We start from the raw sequence: 14,163 nt of genomic DNA on the forward strand, positions 1-14,163 counted from the left end.
AAAACTGTTCCAAAAAATGAAGTCTGTTTAAAAAAAAACGCAGATCCTGGATGAAGTCACTGAGGGTGGGGCCCAGGAAGCTGCGGATTTCCAGGTCTAGAGGCTTCCCAGGTGGTGCTAGAAGTAAAGAAAAAGTGAAAGCGAAAGTTGTTCAGTCGTTTCCCACTTTTTGCGACCCTATGGACTGTAGTCCATGGAATTCTCCAGGCCAGAATACTGGAGTGGGTAGTCTATTCCTTCTCCAGCAGATCTTCCTGACCCACGAATTGAACCGGGGTCTCCTGCATTGCAGGAGGATTCTTTACCAACTGAGCTTTCAGCGAAGCCCTAGTAAAGAGCCGGCCTGCAAATGCAGGAGAAACAGGAAACCGCAGGTTCGATCTCTGCGTTGGAAGGATCCCCTGGAGGAGGGCACGGCAACCCACTCCGGTATTCTTGCCTGGAGAATCCCGTGGACAGAGCCTGGCAGGCTACAGCCCATAGGGCTGCACAGAGTCGGACACGACTGAAGCGACGTAGCACACGCACACACGTACTTACTATCAGTCAGTGTTTAAACAATCACTGGCTCATCATACAGTTGGTTGCTTGGCTGCTCCCTACTTGGACATGATTTAATCAAAGTCATAGAGCCTGTCTCCTAGTCTCTGAGACCCTGGGCTGATACAGAACCTGGCTCAGGAAAGTGCTCCATAGAAGTGGACTGAATAATTATTATTAATGACCAGTTCTGCATCTGTGATGGCAACTTGGAGAGAAACAGTTAAAACAATAAGCCCTTAGGTTCAGTTTCAACTTATCTTAATGACACAGCACTTGCTTGCAGTCATTTCTCTCTTGACTCCATCAGGAGGCATTTACCCTGGGCAATGCTGCGATTGTTAAGGATTCCTGGTCCCCATTGACTGGTCTTTGCAAGGCTGGCATTGCTGCTTCCAGTCTTTGGGGCATGCTCTCTGCTCCCATGGGTGCTGGGGGAATGAGAAGGGGTACAGGAAGGGGTGAGGGCCAGTCATCTGCAGATGTCCAGGGTGCGTGATGAGGGAGGTGCTAATTGAGTAGAGCTGGGAATCAGCCAGGCCACCGCCAGGGCCACCTGCCTGCTCATTCACAGACTCTTGTGGGGCGCTGGCTTCCTGCTGCCTGGCTGGAAGCTTGGGCCAGAGAAGCTCAGCAGCCTGGGGAACCTCTGCTGTAAACTCCAGAAGTGCTGGAATCTCCTGCCTCCTCTCGTGGCTTCCCTGTGGCCTGGTCTCATTTCCTGTCATTTTCTTCCCAGGTTGGCTGTCATTTCCTGGCTTTGATCTTTGGCTGTGGCTTCTGGTCCCAGTTTCTTTTTGACTCTGGGGAAGCAGCATCTAAGCAGACTGAGCCTCTGCTGTTACATTCTCTGGCGTTGCCCTGGGGTGACCCATTGTGTTCTGTCTTTGGAGGGACCATGTGGACTGTCAAAACAAATTCAAGAGCAGCTTTCAAAAATGGCTCCTATGCGTGAAACAGGAGCAGCAGCTGGCTCACTCTGGGCCAGGCAGTGTGCTTTGCATGCATTCTCCCAGGTACCCCTAAACACCAGCCCCATGAAGAAATATTATAAATAGACCCATTTCTCAGGAGGAGAAACTGAGGGCCAGAAAAGTTCAGTCTCTTGCCTCTAATAAGTGGTGGACATGGGCTTTGAATGCAGGTAGTCTCATGCTAGTATATAAAGTAGGTTGATCCTTAACAGAAATGTATGCATTAACAGAGACTAAGTAATAGTGACTTAAAATAGGTTTTAAGTGACTTAAGGAAAAGTGGTGACTTAAAATAAAATAGGTGTAATTCTCTTTCCTAAAATTCCAAGCTAGGACAAAAGGGATGGAGAGGTGGGTGAGTGTAGCAGACGCATATGTATGATGAGATAGCCAAGGCCCCTCAAGACTTATCACATCTGTCCACTCAGATTATTGACATTTTAACACCTGTACCTGCCTGGGGCTCTCTCTGACCCCAGAGCACTCTGCCTGGAGTCAGAGTGCCCCCTTCTCTAGTATCCCTCAGTGAGTTTCTGCAGCTGTTGGTATATAACTACCCCAGCTCCCTTGCTCCTTGGGCAGGACATCTGAGTCACATTCTTCTCTCTCCCAGTATTCCCCATTGTGACTGAGGTCCAGCTGCCCATATGCGATCAGTAGGTAATGTGCACCTCATTGATTTCTCTCCCTTCTCTGTTTCACTTCCTCGCCCCCTAGTGGTGATTCCTGGGATCGCCTTTGAAATCAGTGCAGTGGACGCTTTAGGGCAGCCCAAACCAAGTACAGTCATGGTGTACTCTGCAGAGCCTCAGGGACTCAAGTTCCTTCTATCTTGTTGCTGCGTCACCCCTCCCACCCCCACCAGGGTGTTATCTTCATCTACATGATCAAAGCTGGTTTATTACCAATACGCCCATTTTCTTATTCCTGAGAACAAATAGAAAGTGAAGAGCAAGAAGCTTCTTTTTAAAAAATGTTTGTTTATCGTGATAAAAGTTACATAAAACATACTACTTTAACCCTAAGTAACTGTACATTTCAGGGGCACTAAGTACATTCACACTGTTGTTCAACTGTCACAACCATCCATCTCTCAAATCTTCACTTTCCTAAGCTGAAACTCTCTCTCTATTAGAAGGGATGGGGGAATGGATGGAGAGGTTAGGACTGATATATACACAGTACTGTGTATAAGGTAGATGACTAGTGAGAACCTACTGTATAGCACAGGGGGAAAAAGGTACAGTCTGTTTGTAGGACATGCATTGTTAACTTTAAAAATGCATTACAATAGACAGTAGGTGCAGGCAAACACTGTTTGATTTCACTTACATGTGGTCCCTAGAACGGTCAAATTCATAGAATCAGAAAGTACATTGGTAGATGCCAGAGGCCAAGGGTGGGGAGGTGAGGGGGTGGGAAGGGGAGTAAGGACTAAATATTAGTACAGAAGAAGGTTCTTTTTAGTGACATAGCCCAGGAGTAGTGCACATCACTTTCCCTTATATCCCATGGGTCACAGTCTCGTCACATAGTCATAGCTATCTGCAAGGGAGTCCTTGTGCTCAGTGAAAACTCCAGGGTTCCATCTCTGAAAGGAAAAAGTGGAGAATGGATTAGCATGAGGTGGGCTTCCCCGGTGGCTCAGTGGTAAAAAATCTGCTTGGCAATGCAGGAGACATGGGTTCCATTCTTGGGTCAGGAAGATCCCCTGTAGAAGGGCGTGGCAACCCACTCCAGTATTCTTGCCTGGGAAATCCCATGGAGAGAGGAGCCTGGCAAGCCACAGTGGGGTCGCAAAGAGTCAGCACGACTGAGCAACTAAACATTAATAACAAAGATGCTATACTATACTGCTTCATTAAGCAGTTGAAGGGGAGGGAATAGGGGTGTTGGGTGGATTGTGGTGAGGTTAAAGAGGCAACCTGGGTGAGAATATGAAGGAAGCTGTTAGGCAGGTTAAGGAATTATGGCTCTCTTTGCTGGGCAACCCACTCCAGTATTCTTGCCTGGAGAATCCCCGTGGACAGAGGAGTCTGGTGGGCTGCATGGGGTCGCAAAGAGTCGGAAACAACTGAGCAACTAAGTACAGCACAAATGAAGAAACGCTTCTATTAAATAAGGGCTTCCCTGGTAGCTCAGCTGGTAAAGAATCTGCCTTCTATGCGGGAGACCTGGGTTCTAGTCCTGGGTTCGAAGATCTCCTGGAGAAGGGAACGGCTACCCACTCCAGTATTCTGGCCTGGAGAATTCCATGGACAGAGGAGCCTTGCAGGCTACAGTATTCTGGCCTGGAGATTTTCATGGACAGAGGAGCCTGGCAGGCTACAGTCCGTGGGGTTGCAAAGAGTCAGACACGACTGAGCGACTTTCATTTGGAGATGATGGTGGGGGAGGGTCACACTGTTTTCAACAGACCTGTGACCTGATGGAGTTAAATTTTTTAAAGAGTGCTCTGTTAATTGATCGGGAGATTGGAATTGACGTGTATACACTACGATGTATAAGATAGATAACTAATGAGAACTGTCTGTACAGCACAGAGATCTCTACTGAATGCTCTGTGGTGACCCAAATGGGAAGGAAATCCAAAAAAGAGGGGGCTATATGTATACATATAGCTGATTCACTTTGCTGTACAGCAGAAACTAGCACAACATTGTAAAGCAACTATACGCAGGAAAAAAAAAAAAAGAGTCCTCTGTTGACAGTGAGGAGTTGAATTGACCAGGGAGGACTGGAGGTCGGGTCAGCAGGTGGCTGACTTGTGCGAGGATCCAGCTGAGAGCCTAATCGGGGGCACTGGCAGTGGGGACAGAGATGCACTCAGGGTATGTTTAATCGGTATTGAGATGAGAGTGCAGGAAAGCATGGAGGATGACATTTGAGTTTCAAAGCTAGACTCCTGGGTTTTGTATTCAGAGATTCGGAACACTGGGGAGCAGTTTCAGCTCGGCCTAGAGGCAGTTCCTTACACGAAAGTTGCTTTTCTGTGGTTCCAGGCATGCCAACTGAGTGGCCTGAGACAGCCAAGTCACACAGTTTCTTTGCTTGCGAGACAGGCTATTCTTAGCCTTTGTGGGGTTATTGCTACAGTGAATAAAGAGGGGATGACCCTTTGCCTGCAAGGTCAATTTAGTCATGTCCGACTCTGCGACCCTGTGGACTCCAGCCGGCCAGGCTCCTCTGCCCCTGGGATTTCCCAGGCAGGAATACTGCAGCGGGTTGTCATTTCCTTCTCCCTTCCTGACCCAGGGATCGAACGCGCGTCTCTTAAGTCTCCTGCGTTAGCAGGCAGGTTCTTTACCACTAGCACTACCTGGGAAGCCCATGGTCCTTTGAGGGTGAGTTAAATGGAAAAATGTTATAATGAGGAAGACTCAAGAAAGACAGAATTGAGGAGGCTGAGATCTAAGACAGAGCATATCACATAGGGACATTTGAAAGGGAAGGCTTTCAGAGAGGCTTTTATTGTATTTGGTTTGTTGGTATATTCTTGTTCAGTGGCTCAGTTGTGTCCGACTCTTTGTGGCCCCATGGACTGCAGCATGCCAAGCTTCCCTGTCCTTCACCATCTCCTGGAGTTTGCTCAAACTCATGTTCATTGACTCAGTCATGGCATCCAACCATCTCATCCTCTGTTGTCCCCTTTTCCTCTTGCCCTCAATCTTTCCCAGCATCAGGGTCTTTTCTAATAAGTTGGCTCTTCACATCAGGTGGCCAAAGTAATGGAGCTTTGGCTTCAGCTTCGGTCCTTCCAATAAATATTCAGGGTTGATTTCCTTCAGAATTGACTAGTTTGACTCTTTGCAGTCCAAGGGACTCTCAAGAGTCTTCTCCAGCACCACAGTTAGAAAGTATCAATTCTTCGGCATTCAGCCTTCTTTATGGTCCAACTCTCACATCCGTACATGACTACTGGAAAAACCATAGCTTTGACTAGACAGACCTTTGTTGGCTAAGTCATGTCTCTGCTTTTCAATATGCTGTCTAGGTTTGTCAGAGCTTTTCTTAAACTTGTTGGAAAAACAGACTTTGGTGTCTAGCACCTAAGAGCTCCAAACCTGGCTCTCCCACACATTTAGCTGTATGAACTCAGGCAAGTTACTCAACCTCTCTGAACCTCAGGTGCCACACTGGGAAAGCAGAGGCAAACATTACTTTCTCACAAGGTTGTGAATATTACATGACAGTGTGTGTGATGTGCCCAGCACAGAGCCTGGCACACGAAAGGTGCTTAACAAAGATGAATTTCCCCATTTGTCTAAGAAGAACTGAAAGATCTATTTGATTCTGTTGGTTTAGTTAAAAAAAAAAGTGTGTGTGGGGGGACAGTTAATTCAGACAGGAAAAAGGAAAAAAATACCCCCTCTGATATTTGGAATTCAGTCAAGGGAACCTGGTTGTTTGACTCGAATCTTCTTTTTCCACCAATTGTGTTGGCATGGTCTCAGCATAGCCTTTGTCAGAGCCACTTGCTAGAATACCAAAAGAAGAGACTCTGTGGAAATACGAGGCAGGATTGATATGGTGACTTTGGAAACATAAAATAGGGTGACATGAAACGATTAAATCATGTTTCCCCCTCCCACCTCAGGGTAATGACTCCAAGATTGAGGGGAATGGCTCCAACAGAAGGGAGAGGGAGCCATAGTTGCGGTCCACATGCCCGCTTCATTTTGCGGTCACTCCTAGCTGCCCATCTGTTCGTGGCGGCCTGGTCTAGCCAGGGGGCTTATAAAACGGTATCCACATCTAAGGATGCCTTCACTCAGCAGCTGGGAGGATGAGGGAGAGCCACATCCAACACCAGGCGCTTTCTGCTACACCTTCATGCCCCTCTCCACTCTGTTTTCTCCTGCTTGCCTTTCAATGTCACTTAAATATAGTTCTCAATTATTGTTATTTGTAACAGAATGTAAAAAGGAAAGGTTGCTAAAATGTATGGAATTCCTATTCTGTGCTAGGTACTCGCTGGACAGTGTGTCTAGTATCCGATTGTCTAATCATTCCCATCGGGTAGGCATGATGAAGAAACTTAGGCTCTGAGAGATTAAGTCACTTTTCCAAGTCCATAGACTAGGAGGCGGTGGCACTGGCGTAGGCCTCTAGTCTCTCTCTGCAGAGATTTTACTCTTGGACTAATGATGAATAACAATTAGAATACCCTAACACACCCACCCACCCACACTCACACCCTATCATCACCACCACCAAGAGAGGCACACCCACCCACACAGACACACACACACCCATCACCACTACCATCATGCCAACCAACACTTTCTAGGTTTTTGTCTCTCCTAACAGATGATCTCTTATTTTTAGTTTGAACTGAATGACTTCTTTGATGCTAAAGAATGCGCTCCCTCTAGTGGCAGAGTGTGGTTTGGCACAACCTCACTTTCTTGGGGACACAGGTAAATAGAAAGACAGACACTTTCTTTCATGTAGTTCAGTCTTGTCAAAAGACACAGTATTGAGACTTTCTTAATACAGTGTAAAGAAGGAATCCAGATCTGGGCAGATCCCCATTGCAAAGTTAATGCCAAGGGGAATGATGACCTCTTATCCCAGCATAGCAAGAGGACAGTGGTGTTAGCATTTTCACAGAGCTCTGTGATTTCCTGAGAGCTTTCACATAGTGTCTCAGAATCGTCACAACACCCCTGGGAGGCAGGCGTCCCTACTTTATAGTTAAGTGAGCTAGGAATCAGTGTTGTTAAGTGGCTTTTTCAAGGTTACACAGCTGGTCAGTAGAGGAGCCATGATTCTAATTTGGGATTTCTTGTACTCTTTAAACTATACCAGGGAGGTTTTCCAGTACAGAATCAGTTCTGTATCACAGTGGGTTGTCTGTCAGGTGAGGGACAGGTAATCATGGTGATGGATATCAGGATTAAATGAGACAGATTAAATCATAACAGATGGTTATAATTTCCTGTTACTTGTCGCTCTCGCCTCTGGCCCATCCTCTCACTGTGCCAGAAAGATTGAAATAAAAAGCACAAATTCCACTGGATCCTTGCTTGAAAACCCCCACGGCTCCCGTGATTCTCAAGATAGAGCCCGAACTCTTAGGCTTGGCACTCACAGCCTTTCCCAATCAGAACTCACCTTACCTCTCCAGGCAACTTCTCTTTTTGCACCTTAACTTTCTGTCACATTAGGAAACTCACCTTTTTCATCTTTGCTGACAAATATCAGCCCCTTTCATATCTTGTGCCACCTTCTCCATCCGGAGTGATTCTACTAACTTTCCTTTTCCAGGTGAGATATCACCTATCTCTGAAGGATTGTGGAATCGCATGGATTACGCTCTGTGCTCCCTTCTTGACTCTTCTCACACTTGATACATAATTTTACTTTAAGTGCCTTTCTCTCTCTCTGTCTGTCTGTGTTTCCATCTCTCAGTTGTTGCTTAGTTCATCTCTGTGTCCTCAGCACCTAACATAGTTCCTGGCACATGAGGAGTTGACGAGACGTTTGCTGAGTGGCTACAGGAAAGGTACAGAGTATTTTCTTTGGGAATTATGGACAGAATCCAAGCCCACTTGATGTGTAAATGGTGTTTAGGGCTCCTTGACAATTTGTCATAAAAATTTGTTGTGAGCCTGCATTCAAATACTTTTGCTGCTGCTGCTGCTAAGTCGCTTCAGTCATGTCCAACTCTGTGTGACCCCATAGACGGCGGCCCACCAGGCTCTGCCGTCCCTGGGATTCTCCAGGCAATGGAGTGGGTTGCTATTTCCTTCTCCAATGCATGAAAGTGAAAAGTGAAAGTGAAGTCGCTCAGTCGTGTCCGACTCTTTGCGACCCCATGGACTGCAGCCTACCAGGCTCCTCCATCCATGGGCTTTTCCAGGCAAGAGTACTGGAGTGGGGTGCCATTGCCTGCTCCGCAAATGCCTTTGGCCATGGTGTTAAATTCAATGTAAAAATAAAAAGTACTTTTAGGGGAAAAAAATGATGCAAATAAGACCACTTGGTTAACTGTGGGACTTTTTTCACCATACTTCTACAAATGCTTTTGAGCATGAGGAAGAGAGGGGAGTTTGTGGCTTCTCCACTGAGTCAGCCTTGAAAGGTCTGGGCTATTTTACAGCTGGTTACCACCAGAGGGCGTTGGCGGCGAGAGTGTGCCATCCCCTTCTCCATGGGCTACCAGGGACCACTGTCCCTTCAGGAACCCACGGAGATCTGACCCAGCTGTTCCCTATCCCACCTTCCCTGAGTTAAGTTTTGAATTATTTTAATGATCATCTATAAAATCTTCTGATTAAACAAATTAAACAGGAGTCTTTGACCCCCCCCAGCAATAAAGAAGATTGATCGCTGAAGAATTGATGCTTTTGAACTGTGGTGTTGGAGAAGACTCTTGAGAGTCCCTGGACTGCAAGGAGATCCAACCAGCCAATCCTAAAGGAAATCAGTCCTTAATATTCATTGGAAGGACTGATGCTGAAGTTGGAACTCCAATACGCTGGCAACCTGATGCGAAGAACTGACTCATTGGAAAAGATCCTGATGCTGGAAAGATTGAAGGCAGGAGGAGAAGGGGATGACAGAGGATGAGATGGTTGGATGGCATCACTGACTCGATGGACATGAGTTTGAGCAAGCTCTGGAGTTGGTGATAGACAGGGAAGCCTGGCGTGCTGCAGTCCATGGAGTCGCAAAGAGTCGGACATGACTGAGCTGCTGAACTGAACTGAACTGAACTGAAATACTTCTGTGGCATCCTTGACCAATGATCTTTCAGCATCTGCTTGAAGCTAGTGGCCTTAATGCTCTGGAGACAGGCCATCAGTTGTTATTACAAACACTTTCCTTAAATATTGATCTAAACTCTGCCTCCTTTAACATCCCTCTTGCTAGTTGTTGGGTATGGGAAGCACAAAATCCTTTTTTCTTCCCTCCAAAATTATTTTCCCCTGTCACCAGCTTTTGAACCCATCTTGCTCAGAGGCTTTGCTGGTGGCTGCCCATGAGCAGTCTCCTCGCGGGCTTGGAGGTCTGCCTGAGTGTGGGCTGCGCACAGCTGTCACTGTGAGTGTGAAATGCAAAAGAGCGTCTGCCGGCTGCCGGCCAGCATGGATGTGTCCTCAGCTTCCTCTGGTGGGAGACGGTCAAGGCTGGAAAAGAAGTATTTATTACACACTATGATAACAGGAATTAAAAACCATCCATGCTCCCTCAGTCATAAAAATCAGTGGTTTCATTTGCTGGGTTTGCTGCCAACGCCTGTCCATATGCAGAGCTCATTTTTATAGTTACACCGATAAGGTGGATATTTCATGTGCTTTTCTCTGCCCAATGAATCCGATTTTTCCTGTCATTTGAAAGTGACTGGAATTATTTCAAAGGCTGTAGGACAGGTCTATGAGGGGAAGCACATTGACCGGCTCACCTATGGCCTGCTGTGGGACAGGCAGGTGTTCCCAGGTGATCGTGGATTGAGGGCAACTGGGTGCCAAGCCCTCCCATGCCCACAGGCCAACAGTAGCTGCCAGGGACCTGGCCCAGACTGAGTCATACCAGTCTGCGAACGGTGGTCAATGGGGCTTCGAACACTCCATGGGGTCTTCAAGGAGTCTAGCTGCCTTCAGCCTGCTGCCCACGGAGCCTGAGGAGGGCTCTCGTTCGTTCATGCCCACAAAACCCCCACCGCCTGGCTCTGTCTTTGCCTGGGCCGCTGTACTGGTTCCCAGTCCCCTCACAGGGAGCCCAGCCCAGCCCCTGTGGTCACATGCGCTCTCACTGATGCTGCCGTGCTGGACGCTGGGATGACCATTCAGATCCCTCTCAGAAATGCAGGCTGCAGTCCTCCAGCCACCAGGAGTGTTACATTCAGACCCCTCTCCCAGCATCGCCTCCACTGTAGACAGCTGCCTCGCCAAAGTCCTGGCTCCTTCCTTGGCAGCCTCCATGATAGAGCAGGGAAATATAGGCCTTGCCGGCTCCCTGCAGCCCCGGCAGCTCTGAAGGGCCATCCCCGCCTCAGAGCGGAGGCCTCCGTTGAGGCTCCATCACAGCCCAGCTTCTCCCTCTCCCCAGTTCTGCCCCCTTCCCTCCCCTTCCTTCCGTGGGCAGTGATCCCCAGATCACACCCGAGTAAACCTTCTCTGTGTATTCTTCAGAGGTGAAAAATGAGGCTTAGAGAGGCCATGGCTTTTCCAAAATCAGATTTCATGATCTCTTTAATATAGAGCAGGTAAATAAATCTATTTACCCTCACTTTTTTGGTATTTTGGGACACTGTGTAAATTTGGAGACCGTTGCAGCTTCCCAGAAAAGATAAGACCAAGTAGAAACAAATGCAGGAAGAACAGGATTAGACTTTGAGGGTATGTGATGAACGGTGCGCAGCCAGCTCCCCTCATCCTGCACTCTCTCCTTCCTCCCCTTCTTGATTTTCTCATGCAGGCTCCAGGGTGGGGAGACTCCCTGGACAGTGATCAGAGACCAGAGGGGTTCCTCGGTGAGACAGTGACAGGTCCAGGAAGTCAGCGGGTGGCGGTCCAAACTCACTGTGCACGTGGACCCTATGGCGTGCATTTGGATTGTGGCCTTTAAAATCCCAGTGCCTGTGGGAGTCTCTGGCCACCCAGTTTTCCCCAGGTGGGTTTGAATCCATTCCTGCCTCACAGGATGCACTGATGCCCTCAACACGTGCTGTCTCCTCTCTGCCCCCAACCCATCCAGGCTGAACCAAGACGAGGGCATTCCTGGCAGGAATGGTGGGGGAGGGTGGACTCAGCGTTGCATCAGCCTCTCTGTTAGAGTAGGCATGGGGCACCAGCACAGGTCCCTGTGACCCCAGATGTTGCCTGAAATGTGCCCCTTCCCCCTGCCTTCCCTTCTTGTATCAGGACACCCACTTTCGGCAGTGATTTTACTATTTCTGAGTTCCTCTAAATCTTGATGGATTCCCTGTGATTGGCCTGTGTTCTAGTTTTCCTGCTGAGTTCCTGTGTGGTGGAGGGGGACTCCCTTCTTTAAGGCTGCCTTCCTGTTTCCCGACTCCAGTCCTCTTAGCCTGACCCCAGTGCCAACGGTGGGCCCACCTTCTGGTTGGGCATTGTCCATTTTTTGTTTATGATTAATACCCCAAGATCCAGCCTTATGCCTGGCACATAGTAGGAACTGAATACATATTTTTTAAATAAATAAATTGTAAACATGTAAGGGAAAGAATGGGGTTCCCCAGGTGTTTCAGTGGTTAAAAAAAAATCTGCCTGTAATGCAGGAGATGTGAATTTGATCCCTGGGTCATGAAGATCCCCTGGAGAAGAAATGGCAACCCATTCCAGTATTCTTGCCTGGGAAATCCTATGGACAGAGGAGCCTGCCGGGCTGCAGTCCGTGGGGTCGCAAAGGAGCTGGACACGTCTTAGCAATTAAACAGCAACAACAAGGTAAAGGATGCTGCAGGAATGGATGGTGATCAATTTTTTGTTTTCAAAGCTAGGATGATATAAAATGCTTGCATTGTTTTTCACCAAAACCTAACCTGTTAGAGAAACCTAAGACTGATCTCCTTAGATTTTAAGAGGTGCCAGAGGACTTAATTTAACATGCTACAACTCTTCAGATTTCAGAGCAGTTACCTTGGATGCTTTTGCTGTATAATCCCAAATCCTGTTCACAATTCTGCTGTTTGGATTTGGTGCGTATTCCCGTCCACTTGGGGATAAATCGCCTTTTTAATAATTCTTTGATAAAATGACTTCAGCCATCTTTGCTGTTCGAAACCCAAATGCACGCAGATATTTATTTATAAACACACCATCTCATGTGGTGTGAAGGGATTCAGATACTCTTTGGAGGTACTTCCACTCTAAGAATCCACTTTTTGAAAAGGAGACTTTGTGGTGGTTCCCTGTGGGGAAATTTTTTTTAAATTTTTATTTATTTTTAATTGAAGGATAACTGTTTTACAGAATTGTGTTGGTTTTCTACCAAACATCAGCATGAATCAGCCATAGGTTTACATAATCCCTGTGGGGAAATTCTGTGATTGTTCCCTGTGGGGAGACCAGCCACTTGACTAAGAAAGGGCAAGGACTTCCCTGGTGGTCCTGTGGTTAAGACTCCTTGCATCCACTGCAGAGGGCCTGGGTTTGATCCCTGGTTTGGGAACTAAGATCCCATGTACCGAGCAGCATGGCCAAAAAAAAAGGAAAAAAGACACCTACATGTACTGCAGGCTCAATTAAAAAATAAAAATAAAGGGCAATAATAGGGCTGGGCATAAGCTACATGTGAGGCCGACTTGGGGAGGTGGCTGAGGGTAGGAGCTTTTCCTCTAGGTCCTCCCTTTGCTGCTGCCTGTTCTTGGGCCATTACTGAGGAACGTCCTGGGCCCAGTTCCTGAAAGTTAGCTTGTGTTCCAGAATGCCTGCCTCCACTTGCCATGGTGGAGCCAGGTCTGCATGCTCTGGATTTTCACATATTCTTCACATGGCCTCTGTCACAGACTGAATTGTGTTTCCCCTAATTCGTATGTTGAAGCCCTAGCCCCCTGTATTTTGAGAGAGGGCCTCAAAATTTTGACTGTATTTTGACTGTATTTTGAGAGAGGGCCTTTAGATGCTTCCCTGGTAGCTCAGATGGTAAAGAATCTCCCTGCAATGCAGAAGACCTGGGTTTGATCCCTGGGTTGAGAAGATCTCCTGGGGAAGGGAACAGTTACAAACTCCAGTCTTCTGGCCTGGAGAACTCCATGGACAGAGGAGCCTGGCAGGCTACAGTCCATGGGGTTGCAAAGAGTTGGACACGATTGAGTGACTTTCACTTCCACTTTAGATGATGAAGCCAGAAAGGTAGGCTGGCATCTGATGGAACTGGTGTCCTTATAGCAAGAGGAAGCATTCTTTCTGTGTGAGCACAGAGGAAAGGCCATGCAAGGACTCAATGGCAAGGGGGATGTCTGCAGGCCAAGAAGAGAGTCCTCACCAGAAGGCAAGTTTGCCGGCACCTTGATTGTGGACTACCAGCCTCCAGAGCTGTGAGATATAAATGTTCATTGTTTAAGCCACTCAGTCTGCGGTACTTCGTTATGGTGGCTCAAGGAAACTGAGGCAGCCTTCTCATGGGTTTTCTTTCTTCCTTCTCCCCAGGGACATTGTCTTAGTTTCCTAGGGCTGCCATAACAGATTACCATACCCTTGGTGGTCTAAAGCAGTGGAAATTCATTCTCTTATACAGTTTCAAGAATTAGAAGTCTGAAATCAAGGTGCTGGCAAGGTCACACTCCCTTGGAAGTTTCTGGTTTGAAATCCTCCTTGCTGCTTCCTGCTTCTGCTGGCTCCAGGGCTTCCTTTCTTGGCTGTGCCGACAGAACTCAGATCTCGTCTCCTTCTCTCTGACTCTTCTCTTGCCACTTGTCTTTGGATTTAGGGTCCGCCCAGATAATCTGGTCTTCCCTGGTGGCTCAGACAATAAAGAATCTGCCTGCAATGCAGGAGACCTGAGTTCCATCTCTGGATCGGGACGATCCCCTGGAGAAGGGAATGACTACCCACTCCAGTATTCTTGTTTGGAGAATTCCATGGACGGAGGAGCCTGGCGGGCTACAGTCCATGGGATCGCAAAGAGTTGACTATAACTGAGCAACTTTCACTTTCAGATAATCCAGGATAATCTC

General features: G+C 47.6%; 1 long non-coding RNA gene across 1 annotated transcript in view; it reads left to right on the forward strand.

The window, feature by feature from the left end:
* LOC145520025 (uncharacterized) overlaps positions 1–14,163 on the forward strand; it is a 133,834-nt gene that overhangs the window by 9,694 nt on the left and 109,977 nt on the right. Inside the window, exons 2-4 of the long non-coding RNA XR_014064130.1 lie at positions 8,831–9,800; positions 10,941–11,135; positions 11,764–11,932. This is a non-coding gene — a long non-coding RNA (uncharacterized LOC145520025). The remainder of the gene's footprint in view (positions 1–8,830; positions 9,801–10,940; positions 11,136–11,763; positions 11,933–14,163) is intronic.

Source organism: Giraffa tippelskirchi, chromosome 1 (genome assembly GCF_054371585.1).
Source record: "Giraffa tippelskirchi isolate mGirTip1 chromosome 1, T2T-mGirTip1v1.2.pri, whole genome shotgun sequence".
Lineage (NCBI taxonomy): Eukaryota > Metazoa > Chordata > Mammalia > Artiodactyla > Giraffidae > Giraffa > Giraffa tippelskirchi.